The 16,339-nt window shown below is 41.8% G+C and overlaps 1 protein-coding gene across 5 annotated transcripts in view; it reads left to right on the forward strand.

Moving 5' to 3' along the window:
* Window positions 1-16,339, forward strand: part of LRRC4C (leucine rich repeat containing 4C) — a 900,227-nt gene that overhangs the window by 560,936 nt on the left and 322,952 nt on the right. The gene's annotated exons all lie outside the window — the stretch shown is intronic.

Here is a 16,339-nt window from a genome sequence, read left to right on the forward strand (position 1 = left end):
CTGTCTAGTCCTGTACACTCTGCTTCTGTCAATGTCTCAGTACCTGATGGTTCAGAGGAAGGTCAACCCTATTTCCCTCATAATGTAACTAGGCTGTTGAGCAGTGGTAGGGCATAAAGAGAAGAAGAAAAATTGTTTCTCCCCTTGGTATGTCTGTCTTGAATCATGAAGCTTGTGCTCCCTAAGCAAAAGCTACTGATCTCACCTTTACATGCACAGAAAAATCAAATCTTGTTTTGCATTATGCTAGTCTATTGGCTTCCATATTTAGCATATCTGTGGATCACGCCTGTGTATTGTACCCACACAAACTGTAATATTGCACATGAAGACATCTGTTCAGTCATGGGCAAATCTTGCTTCTATGCTCAGTGTCTGTAGCACAGCCAGCCTTGTTCTTTTGGGCTAAGGGAGCAGAACACCTGGAGCCCACACATGGTGTGTATGCTCGTATGCTGTACCACCATATAGGACAGGGTTTGTGGAAGTGGTGAGGCTGAGGTATGGGGCAAGACCCTACAATCCCTGATTCCAAGGATCCATTGGTCAGTCCTCCATCTATAAAGCAACAGTGGTGCAGCACCAGGGCAAAAGATTTTCTCCTTCTCCAAGCTCGTGTTGGTGGTGTATTAGTCCTTGGGCTCTCTTAACAAAGAGAATGTTTTACAGGGAAATTAAACTCTCTTAGTGAAATATCTATCTCCACACGGTTACTTAGAGTGTATATGCATACACTAGTTTTACTCAAGGGCTGAGTCAATTCCTTTCAATTCAGAAACCCTGAACAAACATGGCTACATACTCCAGATAATAGGCAATTTTACATGTATTGAATGCATACCCAGATTCAGATAGAGCAGAGAAATAGGGCCAATTTTCTTACATGGTCCATCCACCTTCCCTTAGTGCAGAATTGTCTCCTTCAATGTATCTGGACTTCCGAGCCACTGAAGGAATGTGTTAATCCATCCTTGGGAGAGAGCTGAATGGATAGAGACAAAGGACATTTTTTCCTTGTCTATTTTATTCAATCTGACTGAAATTCAACCCATGCACAGATGAGGAATAGGAATGTGAACCAATTAAGCACTCAAAATTTCCTTCCTTTATCCTAAATAAGGGCAGCAAAATGAGCTGTGAAACTTCACAGAAGTAATTCCGCTCTCATAACCTCTATCTCTGAACATTTTGTCCATCACCCATTGTCCCCAATGGGTACAAATACTAACACTGCTGACAATGGTACACTATTTAACATTTGTATATTCAAGTGTTAGCAGCTGTTGTGACTGCAAAGTATGAACACAAGTTTGTGCACACACAGGTAAAAACTGAAAGTCACAAATGTGCCCCTATATATCTGACATTCATATCTCTTAGCCCCCATCCTCAAATACATGTCTTCTCTCAAAGGAAGGAAAGCATTCTACCATTATAGGTATCAAATCATGCAGCTCTTGGCCATGCCTACTGCTTGGCAGCCCCCAATGCTGATTCATAATAGTATGTTGTTTATTTTCCACAACTGAACTGCTAGCCTACAGGTGGACCACATTAAACTGTGTTATCTCAAGCTCCTATAAGCTAGTAAGCAGCACTGCACTGCTCTAGATATGACTCTAGACAAAGCAAATGGAGGCAAGGGAGAAGAGCGAGGAAGCTTGTAATGCCATTTGTGACAGATCCAAACCAGTGTGGTACAGGAGTCTGGTAGAGGGCAAATATACTGGTCACTGGATGAATAGTTTTCTGTTCCCTGAGTGATCAGAGCAGGGGCTGCACTAGAGTAATCAGGAACCTGCTAGAACCAATTAAGGCAGACAGGCTGATTAGAACACCTGCAGCCAATCAAGGCAGGCTAATCAGGGCACCTGGGTTTAAAAAGGAGCTCACTCCAGTCAGGTGAGGGGGAGCCAGAGGAGAGGAAGTGCATGTGAGGAGCTGGGAACAAGAGGCACAAGGAGCTGAGAGTGAGAGGGTGTGCTGCTGGAGGACTAAGGAATACAAGCATTGTCAGACACCAGGAGGAAGGTCCTGTGGTGAGGATACAGAAGGTGTTTGGAGGAGGCCATGGGGAAGTAGCCCTGGGAGGTCTAGCTGTCATGCAGTTGTTACAAGAGGCACTATAGACAGCTGCAATCCACAGGGCCCTGGGCTGGAACCTGGAGTAGAGGGTGGGCCCGGGTTCCCCCCAAACCTCCCAACTCCTGATCAGACACAGGAGGAGTTGACCCAGACTGTGGGGAAGATCACTGAGGTGAGCAAATCTGCCAATAAGTGCAGGACCCACCAAGGTAGAGGAGGAACTTTGTCACACAGCGTAAGTTTCTAGTACCTCTTCCATGAAGGAGAGATGGATGGATAGGCAAAAGAATTCAATCTCAAGTGAAGAAATTCTCTTCTGCGGCACATGTTTGTCAGGAGCATCATGAGTGTCCATACAGATTTCCCCCCACGTAGACTCATAGATTTTAAGGTCAGAAGGGCCCATCGTGAACCTCCTGCACATTATAGGCCCCAGAACCTCATCCACTCCTGTAGTAGGCCCATAATCTCTGGCTGAGTTACTGAAGTCCTCAAATAATTGTTTAAAGACTTTAAGTTACAGATAATTCACCACTGACAGTAGTTTAAACCTGTAAGTGACCCATGCCCCATGCTGCAGAGGAAATAAACCCAGGGTCTCTGCCAATTTGACCCAGGGGGAAATTCCTTTCCGATCCCAAATATGGTGATCAGTTAGATCCTGAGCATGTGAGCAAGACCCACCAGACAGATACCTGGGAAAGAATTCTTTGTAGTAATTCCCTTCCCCATCTAGTGTCCCACTTCCAGCCGCTGGGGATTTTTGAACTGGCAATCACCAATGAACCACATGTCATCATAGGCAATCTCATCATCCCCTCCCCTCCATAAACTTATCAAATTTAGTCTTGAAGACAGTTAGTTTTTCCCCCACTCTGCTCCCCTTGGAAGGCTGTTCCAGAACTTCACTCCTCTGATGGTTAGGAAACCTTTGTCTACTTTCAAGCCTAAGCTTATTGATGGCCAATTGATATCCATTAGTTCTTGTGTCCACATTGTCGCTGAACTTAAATAACTCCTTTCCCTCCCTGGTATTTACCCCTCTGATATATTTACAGAGAGCATTGCTATAGGAAGTGCCTAGACTATAGAGCTACAGTGGCACAGCTGCAGTGCCATAGCTGTGTCATTATAGTGCTTGTAGCATAGACAGGTCCTAAAGAAGCTTGATCTGTGCGGGAGTTGTGTTGGGTACTCACATAAGGCATCGTCAAGAGACAGGAATTAGAGAGGACCTTCCTCAGGCCTAGCTGATTGGTATCTAGCATAGCTTGAGCTTGGATGTAGCATTTCTAAGCTTTGTCAACTTTAAAGGGAACTAGTTATCTAGGTATATTTATGTCTCATCACTGTAGTTTCTGAGCACCATTTGAATTTCTTTTCCAGACATGAACACATTTTCAAAATTTGCTTTGGATTTTATCATTTTAATTTACACAGAGCAGTGACAAAATGAGTCTTATTAATTTGTGATGCTTGTTTGAGCCTTATGTTGCCCAAAAACTATAGGCTGGGGGGTCCCTTCCCCTCCCATGATGAGAAGAGCACAAGAGGAAAGCAGCAGCTCTGAGGATGGAAGAGCCTCAGTGTGGATACCATGTCATTGGGGATCTGAGCATTTGGAAGGGTGTAACAGGGTAGAAGAGTGGCTGCTGGAGGCGGCATGCTACTTTGTGCAGAAAGACTTAAATTTGCAGTACTTTCCCCTGGACATTATCTCATAAGATACCCCATCATGGCATTAACTACTGTAGAGGGAGTTGTAGCTGGTGAACCGACATATAAGAGCCATCCCTTGTTACCGGGGCTGGCATGAGGCCAGCAGAGTACAGTGTGAGGGTCTTTTGTGTCACAGGTCCTATCAGGATCTGCAGGGTAGGATTGTATTTCCCAGCAGATTCCCATCTTAACTTTCTCTTTCATGAGACCACCCACCCTACATATCTGTGTGAAAATCACATCAGACTCCTCACTCACAGCGACTTTCTCCCTCCTATTTTTTTTTTCATGTGGGAGAGGATGATGGATCCAAACACTGAATAAAATTTTCTTTAGTTGACATTGCAGACTGAGACAGTCAGTATTTGGGAATATGGAAGGATCTAAAAGCTGGACAGTACAAATAGCTGGTGGGCCTATAAAAGCACATATATTTTGTAACATTATAATCTCTGTAATAAAAAGATCAATAAAGATGTTGGGTTATGCCAGACCTTTTAGCGTTACCTTATCATTCTTTCTGTGCATTAATTAATATTAATCAGGATATGTTTTAAGTTAAAAAAATGTTAATTTAACTCACTGGTCTCCTGGCTCATTAATCTCTTCAGTGGTGCCATTTAAGATCAAATGCCTCATCAAATAATAGTGCTTCAATCAAAGCTCACACAGTCCAAAGCCTCTCTCTGTTCCTAACATTCTGTTTCCTAAGTGGGGCCAACTGTTGTCTTTCTCAGCTCATTTCAGATGAGCAAAATAATCCCTTACTTTCACTTGAAACTTTCACCCTTTCTGAGGGCAGTGTATAGGCTGCCTATACAAGCTCTTACTTTATGACACCTTCAGAATGCATTCACCTTTAGAGTAGAACTTGGTAGCCATTTGCTGCTACTCAGTGATAAGGGTACTATGCATTGTAGAGAGATGTTTATGGAAGATTGTAATTTGAAGATGCTCCCTCATAAGGGACCGTGTTGTGAGTGTGGGAATTTGGAGATGTGCCCTGGATGCAGGAGTTGGAAACAGGCCATGGCTGCATGTAGCAGTTCACCAGAGATCTCTCCAGTTTGTTTTATTAAAGTTTTATTCATTTCCCATTCACCGATTTGTTATTTAATGACCCCCACAATTGTTAAATACATTACCTTTATAGTGGAAAAAGCAAATGTGGGTACCTTGTATTTTAACAGCCAAACTGATTATGTGATCTTGGGCTACTTCAAGAAATGCTGAGCACCCTGATCTCCTGTTCTCCTAGAGTGCTTCAACTAGCCATCTTACAGTGCTTTATGCTAATAAATGAAACCTCAAAGGGCACATATGATAGGAGTGATGGCTTCCATTGAAATTTAACATTTATCCACAGTTACTATACAGGGATAGCTGACACCACCGAGCACCTAACTCATGCCTAAGCCCCAATGAGATTCACAAACAAGGCATTTCCCCAACTACCTTACCTGCAGGGCCTGATCTGGTAGACATACTCAGAGGCCACTTCAGAGCATACCAGATCAGACCCCGACAAAACAGGTGGTGGTGCCAGTGCCACCCTTACACCCAGTAGTTAGAGCACTCACCCCACATGTGGGACTGTTGGGCTCAAATCCCCACTCTACCTGATATGGAGTAGGGTCAGTAACCCAGCTCCCCTATGACCCATGTGAGAGCCCTAACCACTGGGCTAGAGATATTCTGGAGTGGGTCTCTCTCAATTTCTCCTGTTGACGCTGATCCACTTTGTATAAAATACTTAAATAATCATTAGGGCAGAAACTTTAACTTGGGTTTCCTAAGAGTGTGCCCTAACCACTGGGCTGTGCGGTATCATTGCAACAGGAAAAGAAACTGTGGGAGGCAGGAGACCTACATTCAAATATCTGCTCCCCACCAGGCATAGGAGGGATTTGAATTTGTCTCTCACAGCCGAAGTGAGAGTTTTAACTAGCGGGCTATTATTATAAGGGGTGGCACAACCACCTGCTCTCAGGATTTCTTGGAAAAGGGCTCAACTGGCTTAGATTCCTAACTCCAGGAGAGGGTTCACTGCTGTGAATCACAACTGGAGCAAGGCACCTACTTCCCTCTGAAGGGTGGTACTTAGGCCACACCCCTCTCCTTGACATTTCCTATTAGCTAGCTAAAGCTGCTCTCCACTTAGCACACGGTCTTCTGTGAAGTCCTTTTTAGGATAGAGATTCTGGGTACCTAAATTGAGGGTTATGAATTCCATTTGACAGGAGGATGGATAAAAGTTAGGTACTACAATGCTCAGCCTAAGTCCCCCTTGTGAATCTAGCCCATAGTAATTGTGACTTGTCTCATGTCAGCGGCAGATGGGAAATAGACTCTATGAATCCTACTCCTAATCTCCTCTTAGAACAACTATCCTGCTCTTTCCAGCTCCTGTGTTAATCATACAGTGAGCAGTCTTAATAGAAGGCTGAGAGATTAAACCAACCCTCCAAAATGAGCTGCAATTAACTAATATACATTACCATCAAACAAAGTCCACTCCTGACTTCATTATAGCTGAGGAAGCAGAGGGAAATGCAGCTCCTCTTTCTTTGTCATTTAGATTAACCCACAATGCCGGCACTAGGAGGTTAAACTCTTTCTTTGTCACACATTTCCTTGGTCTTATTTTCATTCTTCATCTCTCTTTTTTTCACTACCTTCCCCTCCTCCATTTTACTCATGCAGACTTAATGCACCCCAGAGGAAACTTGACTGTCCTTCCTTTGAGTTGCTCTCACTCAATTTCAAATCCCAGCTTCATTGGGAATCCTCTGATTTACACTCCCAGCCACTACAGCTGTTGGACGATCAATTTGGCTACAGCACCTATTGAGACACATACAAAACTTACTTTTACTTGTGATTTATGTCATTTGGGACAGATAAACAACTGATAATCTTCTGGAGAGTAGATCAGCTGCCTTTTTATTCCAGTGAATTATGGCAGTTCAAGATTTATTCCCATTTCTTGCTCTTTTTTTCACTTTTCTTTTTGATTTTGCTGCCCATTATGGGAAATCTCATACCTACTATATATTGTGGGAAGCAGTCCATATGAAAGCTTGTGCATCTTTGCTTCTGTATCCAAAGTGAGTGATAATTTATTCCATTACAGATCCCTGTAGTGCATGTCGGGATGATATCTAATTCTCATGAGTTTGTAACTTGGCTAAATGTATGTGATCCCTGGCACGGAGCCTTTATAATTACTTACTAGTACAGTATTTTCAAAGGTCTACAAACTAATGTCATGGTTGTATATCAAGCAGAGAACCACAACAATATTTTTATTGTTGCTGTAGCTATATTTTCTAGATATATAGCTTTCCATCTGTGAGTGTGTGTGTGTATATATATGTGTGTGTGTGTGTGTATATATATATATATATATATATATAATGTAAAATGCACAATTTATAAATATAGAATTGTAAATGATTAAATATTTTGTCTATGTACTCTTGTAGCTTAAAAGACAGCTCCATTCTTTTTAGAGATATTTCAAAATTATTAGCCCAATTCCTTAAAAAAATGAAGAAAGAACAAAACAATTGAATGGCATAATTTTAAGATTTTAAAAGCTTCTAACACATATGTGCCTAGCACTTTTTTTTTTAACTTTTTTTTGGGAAGAGTATTGACCCTGATGTCTGGGTGAAATTTCAACTTGGGTAATTCAGTTGTGCCTCCCACAAATCCCCTTCTGGTTTCAGTTAGGTAAAGTATTCTGCTTAATTTCCAGTCCCAAAGTATTCTGTAGGATTGCTGTGTATTTTTAGGACCTGTTTCCACTCCAATTGAAATAAATGGGATTTTACTATTAATTTTAATGTGGGCATTATCAAACCCTTAATCAGCTGCTGCATTTTACCACAAAGGTGGCAGCATTTCAGTGGTGGATAAAGTAATTCCTGTAAAGCACTTTGGGATCCCTCCAAAGAAAAGATGTGCTACGTAGGTGTATATTAATTATCACCATAAAGCATTTTTCTTTCACATTCTAAACTATATAACAGAAAGATGACTTGCAAATGTTCTGAAGCTGTTAATACGCTTCCTCCAGCTTTTCAGACTTATTACTAGACTTGCTGTGAATGCATTCATATTAAAATTAATAGAGCCGTAGACCAAACTCATTTTTGGCTGTGTCTGCAGTTGGAGCTAGGGGTGTGATACCCAGCTCACCTAGACATACCTGTGTTCACTCTCATCGAGCTAGTGTGCTAAAAGTAGTAGTGTAGCAGTGATAGCATAGGTACTGGTGAGGAGCAATGTGGGCTGGCTGTCCCAGGAGGGCCAGCACATTTGCACATGAGTGGCTAGCCCATGCCACCACCCATTGCTGCCCATGATTACAGTGGCTACATTACGATTTTTAGCATGCTAGCTTGACAACAGCTAGCATGAATATATCTCCGAGAGTTGAGAATCACACCGTTAATTCCTAGTGCAGACATAGCCTAAGTCTGAACAGGTCCATTGATCTGGGATTGAGTGTGAATAAGGTCAATATTTCATTGTGTATCAATGGCAGAACTTCTTATCCTTTTTTTAAAGACTTAAACCACATTGTTCACTATTCAGTATGCAATTAAACCTGAAAAAAATGCATTTTCAGAGCACTGAAGTGATCTGCACATTTGTAATTCAAGTCCTTCCATAACTAGTCTTTCACCACCCCCTCTGCTGCTTTCAAACTTCAACCCTTTCAACACTGCATTTTTCATTCTTCTAGCGCAATAAATGCTTATGACTCATAACTTAACACTGCATGGTGAAGAATGCCATATACATAAATAATAACGATATCCAATGATATCAATAAGCATTAGGAGCTACTAGTAAGTGGTATATACTAGCTATGTGGATGTAGCTAGTACAGTCAGTAATTCAGCAGCTGGACAAACATAGTTACTAAAGAACACAGCAGGTGTACTTGTGTTCTGGTGCATTCAGTAGCATAGTAGCCTTGTTCTGCCTGGATACACCTGCTATTCAGGACCACAGTAAGTGCATTCTACCTGGAAATACTTGGTATATACAGCAGTTGTATTCTGCATGACTGTATATGATACATCCAGTATGACAACCACTTACTCTACCTAATTTAACAGTTAGAAAGAGGTTAGCAGTAATGGGAGTTATCTGAACACCCATCCATAGGTGAATATACTGTTTAGAATGTGGCTTATATCCAGAAAACAAAGGACATTAAGACTTAAGGCTGATACTTTAAACTTTGCTATTGTTCTTGAATATCTCCCCGGTTTCTAAGCATTGAGAGATATCACCTGCAATATACAAGAATAAGGGGAGATGTGAAAGATTGAATTTCAATTCCTTAATGAATTTAAGTCAATAATCTAGCTAATACCAATGCAAATGAATATAGTTATTTGTGGTTTTAACAAATGTAGGGGCAAAAATCCTGTCCCAGTGAAGTCATTGGAAGTTTGTCACTGACTTCAATAGGACCAGAAGATGATCTGAAATTATTTGTGAAAGAAATATTGTTCAGCAAGGTGATGACTGTCCATGGTTGTCCAGTCTTTATCTTGGATTTAACCAATGAGTAGATTCTCCTTGTCCCATAGACTCACTATCAGTGAGTTTGCATGAAGCATCTTGTTGCAGCTGGGACCGGATCCGTAGTCCACCATGTGAGAAATGAGCCTCCCTCTTGGCTGTGTCTGTAGGAGCTGTACTGAACTAGTCTAAACATGTGCCTCTGTGCTTATTTTTAAGTAATTCTTACAATTCAGGGTACATCTTGTAGTTCCTTATGCATTTAGTATGTTCCTTCTGCCGTTATTAAACCATCATGTAAATAATGTGGGCTTGTTTGGGAAGTAAGGTATGGGGTATTTCAAATTATTTTTTCAGCGTTATGATCATTAATTAATATTCACCCATCTGTCTTTTTGCACTTCCTGCTTCTCTACTTATGCAAATGAGACTGTCAATTAATCTAGAGGCTGGCAGACCAATAAGGGGCCTTTTGTACAAATGTGTTGCAAACACAGACTTTTTGTTTCCTTAGTTAGAAGGCTCCTACATGGCTTAACACTAAGTGTGAAAACATAAATAACATCTAGCATCAGTTCTTTGGAATGATCTATATCAATGGTTTGTGAAACGCACCAGGAATATATCAGGTGTATTGCTGCAAGGGTTTGGATCAGTGAAATAAAATGAGCTCATTATAAAGCAGACCACGGAGGCTGTTGATGGGGTTAACACAGGATCAAGGCCATTCTGTTATGGTACCTTGCAGCCACATCCAGGCATAGGCAGGGTTATCTGATAGCTTCTTAAGCTCAAGCACTTTACGCTTCCCTGATCCGAACTCCCTTGTTGAGGATTATAAGCCTTTCTGTTTTGTAGGTGGGAAGTACATGAGAGGAGAGAGAGTGACAAGGAAGTCAAGACTTGCTTCACCTGAGTCCTAATCCAAACCCTGATTTGTTGTGACTGAATGTTAGGTATTTATATGCCCCTTACTTCAGTGCCTCACAACCTTCAATGTATTTAAAATACTTGTGAGATAGTAAAGAGTTGTTGTCATAAACAGATAAGAAAAGTTAATAGCACAGAAGTACTTTATCTCTCTCTAACTGTAAAGGGATAACAAGTTCAGTAAGCCTGTCTGTCACCTGACCAGAGGACCAATCAGAGAACAGGATACTTTCAAATCTTGAGGGAGGGAAGTTTTTGTGCTGCGCTGTTAGTTTTGGTTGTTGTTCACTCTGGGGGCTCAGAGGGATCAGACGTGCAACCAGGTTTCTCTCCAATCTTTCCAATACAGGCTCTTATAAGTTCAGACTAGTGAGTACTAGGTAGATAAAGCGAGTTAGGCTTATGGTTGTTTTCTTTATTTGCAAATGTGTAATTAGTTGGAAGGAGTTCAAATGTGCATTTGGCTGAAAGGAGTTCAAATTGGTATTTTGCTGAAAAGATTTTAATTTGTACTTGTATACTTAGGCTGGGAGGGTGTTCCCAGTGTCTATAGCTGAAAGACCCTGTACCTATTCCATTTTTTATTAAATTTACAAAGATAATTTTTACTGTTTTTTCTTTTTTTAATTAAAAGCTTTTCTTGTTTAAGAACCTAATTGTTTTTTTATTCTGGTGAGACCCCAGGGAACTGGGTCTGGATTCACCAGGAAATTGGTGGGGAGAAAGGAGGGAAGAGGGAGAGAGGGGCTGATTTCTCTCTGTGCCAGGATTACTTTCTCTCAGAAAGAGTCTGGGGAGGGGGAAAGAAAAGGAGGGAGGAAGGTGAATTGTCCTCTCTGTTTTGTGATTCAAGGAGTTTGAATCACACAATGATCTTCCAGGGTAACCCAGGGAGGGGAAGCCTGGGAGAGGCAATGGTGAGGGAAAGGGTTTACTTTCCTTGTGTTAAGATCCAGAGGGTCTGGGTCTTGGGGGTTCCCGGGCAAGGTTTTTGTGGGGACCAGAGTGTACCAGGCACTGGAATTCCTGGTTGGTGGCAGCGCTACAGGTTCTAAGCTCGGATTGAGCTTAGAGGAATTCATGCTGGTACCCCATCTTTTGGACGCTAAGGTTCAGAGTGGAGATTATACCATGACAGTTGTTATCCCCATTTTACAGATAGGGAGCTGAGGCAAAGCGAGACTAAGTGACTTACCCAATATCTGTGGCAGAATAGGGACATAAACCTAGGTATCCCAAGTCCAAGGCTAGCACCCTGAGCTCTGGACAATCCTTCCTCTAAAACCTAAGGCAAGTAACTTCACCTCACCAGTATCTCATTTTCCCTGTAGGTGAAATGGAGTTAATAATGCCCACTTATTTCAGAAGAAGTGGTGTGAGCCTTTATCAATGCTCGTAAAGTGTTTTGAGAAATCCTTGGACGAGTTAAATGTGCTGTACAAGTGTAAAGGAGAATTATTCCCCCTCCTAGGGTATGTCTTTGTGCTACTGTAACTAACTCAGATTTCATGTTCAACAAGAACCTTAGAACCTGTGGTTCTATTTCCAACAAACAGGCTAAATCATGAGCTCTCCTTATTTTTCTGAATCTGTATGTGTAATCAAATATATGTGCTGTCAGCATATGCATATTCTTTGTGCTCCTGTTATATCTACATAGCATTAATTTCTAGCACCAATTAGAAATTTCTCCTCACCATGACTTTTTTCTCTCTTATAAAAGCAGCAAAGAATCCTGTGGCACCTTATAGACTAACAGACGTTTTGGAGCATGAGCTTTCGTGGGTGAATACCCACTTCCTCAGATGCATGTAATGGAAATATCCAGGGGCAGGTATATATATGTGTGCTAGCAAGCAAGCTAGAGATAACGAGGTCAGTTCAATCAGGGAGGATGAGGCCCTGTTCTAGCAGTTGAGGTGTGAAAACCAAGGGAGGAGAAACTGGTTCTGTAATTGGCAAGCCATTCACAGTCTTTGAATTACAGTTTCTCCTCTCTTGGTTTTCACACCTCAACTGCTAGAACAGGGCCTCATCCTCCCTGATTGAACTGACCTCGTTATCTCTAGCTTGCTTGCTAGCACACATATATATACCTGCCCCTGGATATTTCCATTACATGCATCTGAGGAAGTGAGTATTCACCCACGAAAGCTCATGCTCCAAAACGTCTGTTAGTCTATAAGGTGCCACAGGATTCTTTGCTGCTTTTACAGATCCAGACTAACACGGCTACCCTCTGATACTTCTCTCTTATATAGCATATATGGCATATATAGGCATATTATGGATGGATATCTGCATAGGGTTCATAGAATCATAGAAGATTAGGGTTGAAAGAGACCTCAAGAGGTCATCTAGCCAAACCCCCTGCTCAAAGCCAGTCCAATCTCAACTAAATCATCCCAGCCAGAGCTTTATCAAGCTATGCCTTAAAAACCTCTAAGGATGGAGATTCCACTACCTCCCTAGGTAACCCATTCCAGTGCTTCATCACCCTTCTAGTGAAATAGATTTTTACTATTATCCAACCTAGACCTCCCCCACTGCAACTTGAGACCATTGCTCCTTGTACTGTCATCCACCACCACTGACAGCACCCTAGCTCCATCCTCTTTGGAACCCCCTTTCCAAAAGTAGTTGAAGGCTTCTATCAAATCCCCCCTCATTCTTCTCTTCTGCGGACTAAATAAGCCCAGTTCCCTCAGCCTCTCCTCATAAGTCATGTGCCCCAGCCCCCTAATTGTTTTAGTTTTCCTCCACTGGATTCTCCCCAATTTGTCCACATCCTTTCTGTAGTGGGGCGCCCATAACTGGATGTGATATTCTAAAGGTGGCCTCACCAGTGCTGAATAGATGAGAATAATCACTTTCCTTGATCTGCTGGCAGTGCTTCTACTAATGCACTCCAACATAACATTAGCCTTCTTGGCAACAAGGGCACACAGTTGAGTCATATCCAGTTTCTCGTCTACTGTAAACCCCTGGTCCTTTTCTGCAGAATTTCCGCTTAACCAGTCGGTCCCCAGTCTGTAACAGCGCATGGGATTCTTCCGTCCTAAGTGTAGGACTCTGCACTTATCCTTGTTGAATTTCAGCAGATTTATTTTGGCCCAATCCTCTAATTTGTCTAGATCACTCTGGACCCTATCCCTACCCTCCAGGGTATCTACCTCTCCCCACAGCTTAGTTTAATCAGTGAACTTGCTGAGGGTACAATCCATCCAATCATCCACATGATTAATGAAAATGTTGAACAAAACTGGCCCCAGGACCAACCCCTGGGGCACTCCACTTGATATTGGCTGCCAACTAGACATCGAGCCATTGATCGCTACCCATTGAGCCCGACGATCTAGCCAGCTTTTTATCCACCTTATAGTCCATTCATCCAATTCATACTTCTTTAACTGGCTGGCAAGAATACTGTCGGATATCATATCAAAAGCTTTATTAAAGTCAAGGTATATTATGTCCACCGCGTTCCCCATATTCACAGAGCCAATGATCTCATCCTAGAAGGCAATCAGGTTGGTCAGGCATAACTTGCTCTTGGTGAATATATATTGACTGTTCCTGATCACCTTCCTCTCCTCCGAGTGCTTCAAAATGGATTCCTTGAGGACCTGCTCCATGATTTTTCCAGGGACTGAGGTGAGGCTGACCAGTCTGTAGCTCCCAAAATTCTCCTTACCTTTTTTTGAAAATGGGCACTATATTTGCCTTTTTCCAATCGTCCAGTTTAGAAGTCAGTGGCTTTGTATATGTGTATCTGAGGGCAGAATTTGTTCCTATGTGCTTATATGAGTGTTAAGACATAACAGAAAATTACCAGATGAACAGGAATTTCCATACTGGATCAGACCTATTATCAGTCCAGTCCAGTAACTTGTCTCTGATAGTGCCCAGTATCAGCTGCTTCAGAGGAAGATGCCAGAATCTCTGAGGTGGACACTTACGAAGAACAAAACAAAACTTATTCTTAACCTCCATCAGTTAGTGGTTGGTTTATTCCCAATGGTAGGAGAGTTTGTGTCACTCTTTTAAAAAATTACCCTACTTCATGTAACTGTGAATGTTCTCATTTAACACATATGTGTCTAATCTTTTTTAAAACTATTTCTAACCTCTTGGCCTCAGTTGTCTCATGTAGTAGTGAGTTCCACAGATTTATATACAGTGCCTCTTCAAACAAAAAAAAGTTTTCATCAATTTAAAATTTGTTGCTTTTCTATTTATAATGTAACGTCCCTGTTCTTATACTACTGGAAAAGGTAAATATGAACATGCACTTTTCCTTCTTTGTACCACTTGTTATTTTGTATAGCTGTACCATGAGGGGATGGTTTCATGGTTTAAATATCAAGCATGGGCTACCTAAACTCTGTGGCATAATCCCTCCAAAAGCCCAGGGAAAGTGCATATTCTGCACCTTCTCTTTGACCAGCTCTTTGACCTTGTATAGAAGGAGAAGCAGGGCCAATGGCCCTTGTTCTCTTTTTTGAAGTGGTTTGCACTAGGGAGGGAGAAGATTCAATGAGGAACATTATATCCTGGATCTCCTCTTGGTGGGTGCATATGTGCCTCACCTCTGACATGTGCTGTTGCCTAAATGGTACCATCTTGTGCCAAAACAGTCAAAGCTGTAGCCCTCAAGATAACACTCCTAATGAAGTCAAAAGGGGGTTATCCTAAGTAAGTACTGAATATACTACCCTTCATTAGAGTAAATAAAATTAGTGGTTAAGAGAAATTACACATCTGGAAGTGTTGGGGTGAGAAAAACACTCAGAGGAAAGACAGTTATCTGTCTGCTCATCGGAATGAGATAATCAAGTGGGGGGGGAGGGAGGGAGAAGGAGAGAGAACACCTGCCTGACAGTATATTGAGTAATATATATGTATTGGATGAGACTGTTATCCAGATGGAACATATGTACAAAAATCCAAAGTTCAAGGGTTGTGTGTGTTTGGTACTTATCACTTTTATTTTTAGTAGCTGAAATGGTCTCTTAGGCAACATCAGAGGAAGGCAGACGAGAATGTTAAGGTCAGAATATGAGTAGTAAAATAATGCTAGGCATTTCAGAACTCTCATAGCTCCAATCTGTGCTCTAAAGACACCTGTGTCAGCAATTTAAAACATTCATATTAAATTCAATTGGTAATAAGAATCACTGACATAATCCCTTTCTTTTCTTTCCTCTTGATTTTCATCCCCACATAAGTTGGTTTGGAGAACTCTTCCAGCACCTTATGCAGCTTTCTTCAGCAGAGATTTTAGAGAAATTAGCAGATTTTCTGGCGCTCCTTCATATAAAACTATAAACCCAAGGGGACTGAGTTGCAAAGTAATTCATTAATGTGGTGATCGCTTAACCCAAAGAGTCACTTGCTGATGTGTCCCCTGAGGAGAAGGGCATTTGTAGAAAAAAGAGCTCAGAAGAAATATCCAGACCAGTGGGCATTCTCATCTCAGAAGAATACTTAAAGAATAATAAACCAATTCCAAAGGAAAACATGCTGGTGTGAAGGGCAGCTCAGGACATTTGCAACAAGAAGAAATTCAGTTAGTAGAACTTACATTTAGAAATTAGTAACACACTTTATACAGTTGGTGCTCAGATAGGGAGCACCACTTCTAAACAAACAGCCTGACTCTGCAAATACTTACCTCCAGACATAGATTAGACCTGTTTTGGTTCCTACCTGTGTCCAGTTTTGTGCCCTATACTACAAGAAGGATGTTGTCAAATTGGAAGGAGTCCAGCAGAGGGCAACAAAACCGATTAGGGGCCTGGAACACATGACTTATGAGGAGAGGCTGAGGGAACTGGGATTGTTTAGTCTGCAGAAGAGAAGAATGAGGCGGGATTTGATAGCTGCCTTCAACTACCTGAAAGGGGGTTCCAAAGAGGATGGATCTAGACTGTTGTCAGTGGTACCAGATAACAGAGCAAGGAACAATGGTCTCAAGTTGCAGTGTGGAGGGTTAGGTTGGACATTAGGAAAAACTTTTTCACTAGGAGGGTGGTGAAGCACTGGAATGGGTTACCTAGGG

The sequence above is a fragment of the Gopherus evgoodei genome, chromosome 4 (assembly GCF_007399415.2).
Source record: "Gopherus evgoodei ecotype Sinaloan lineage chromosome 4, rGopEvg1_v1.p, whole genome shotgun sequence".
Classification (NCBI taxonomy): Eukaryota; Metazoa; Chordata; order Testudines; family Testudinidae; genus Gopherus; species Gopherus evgoodei.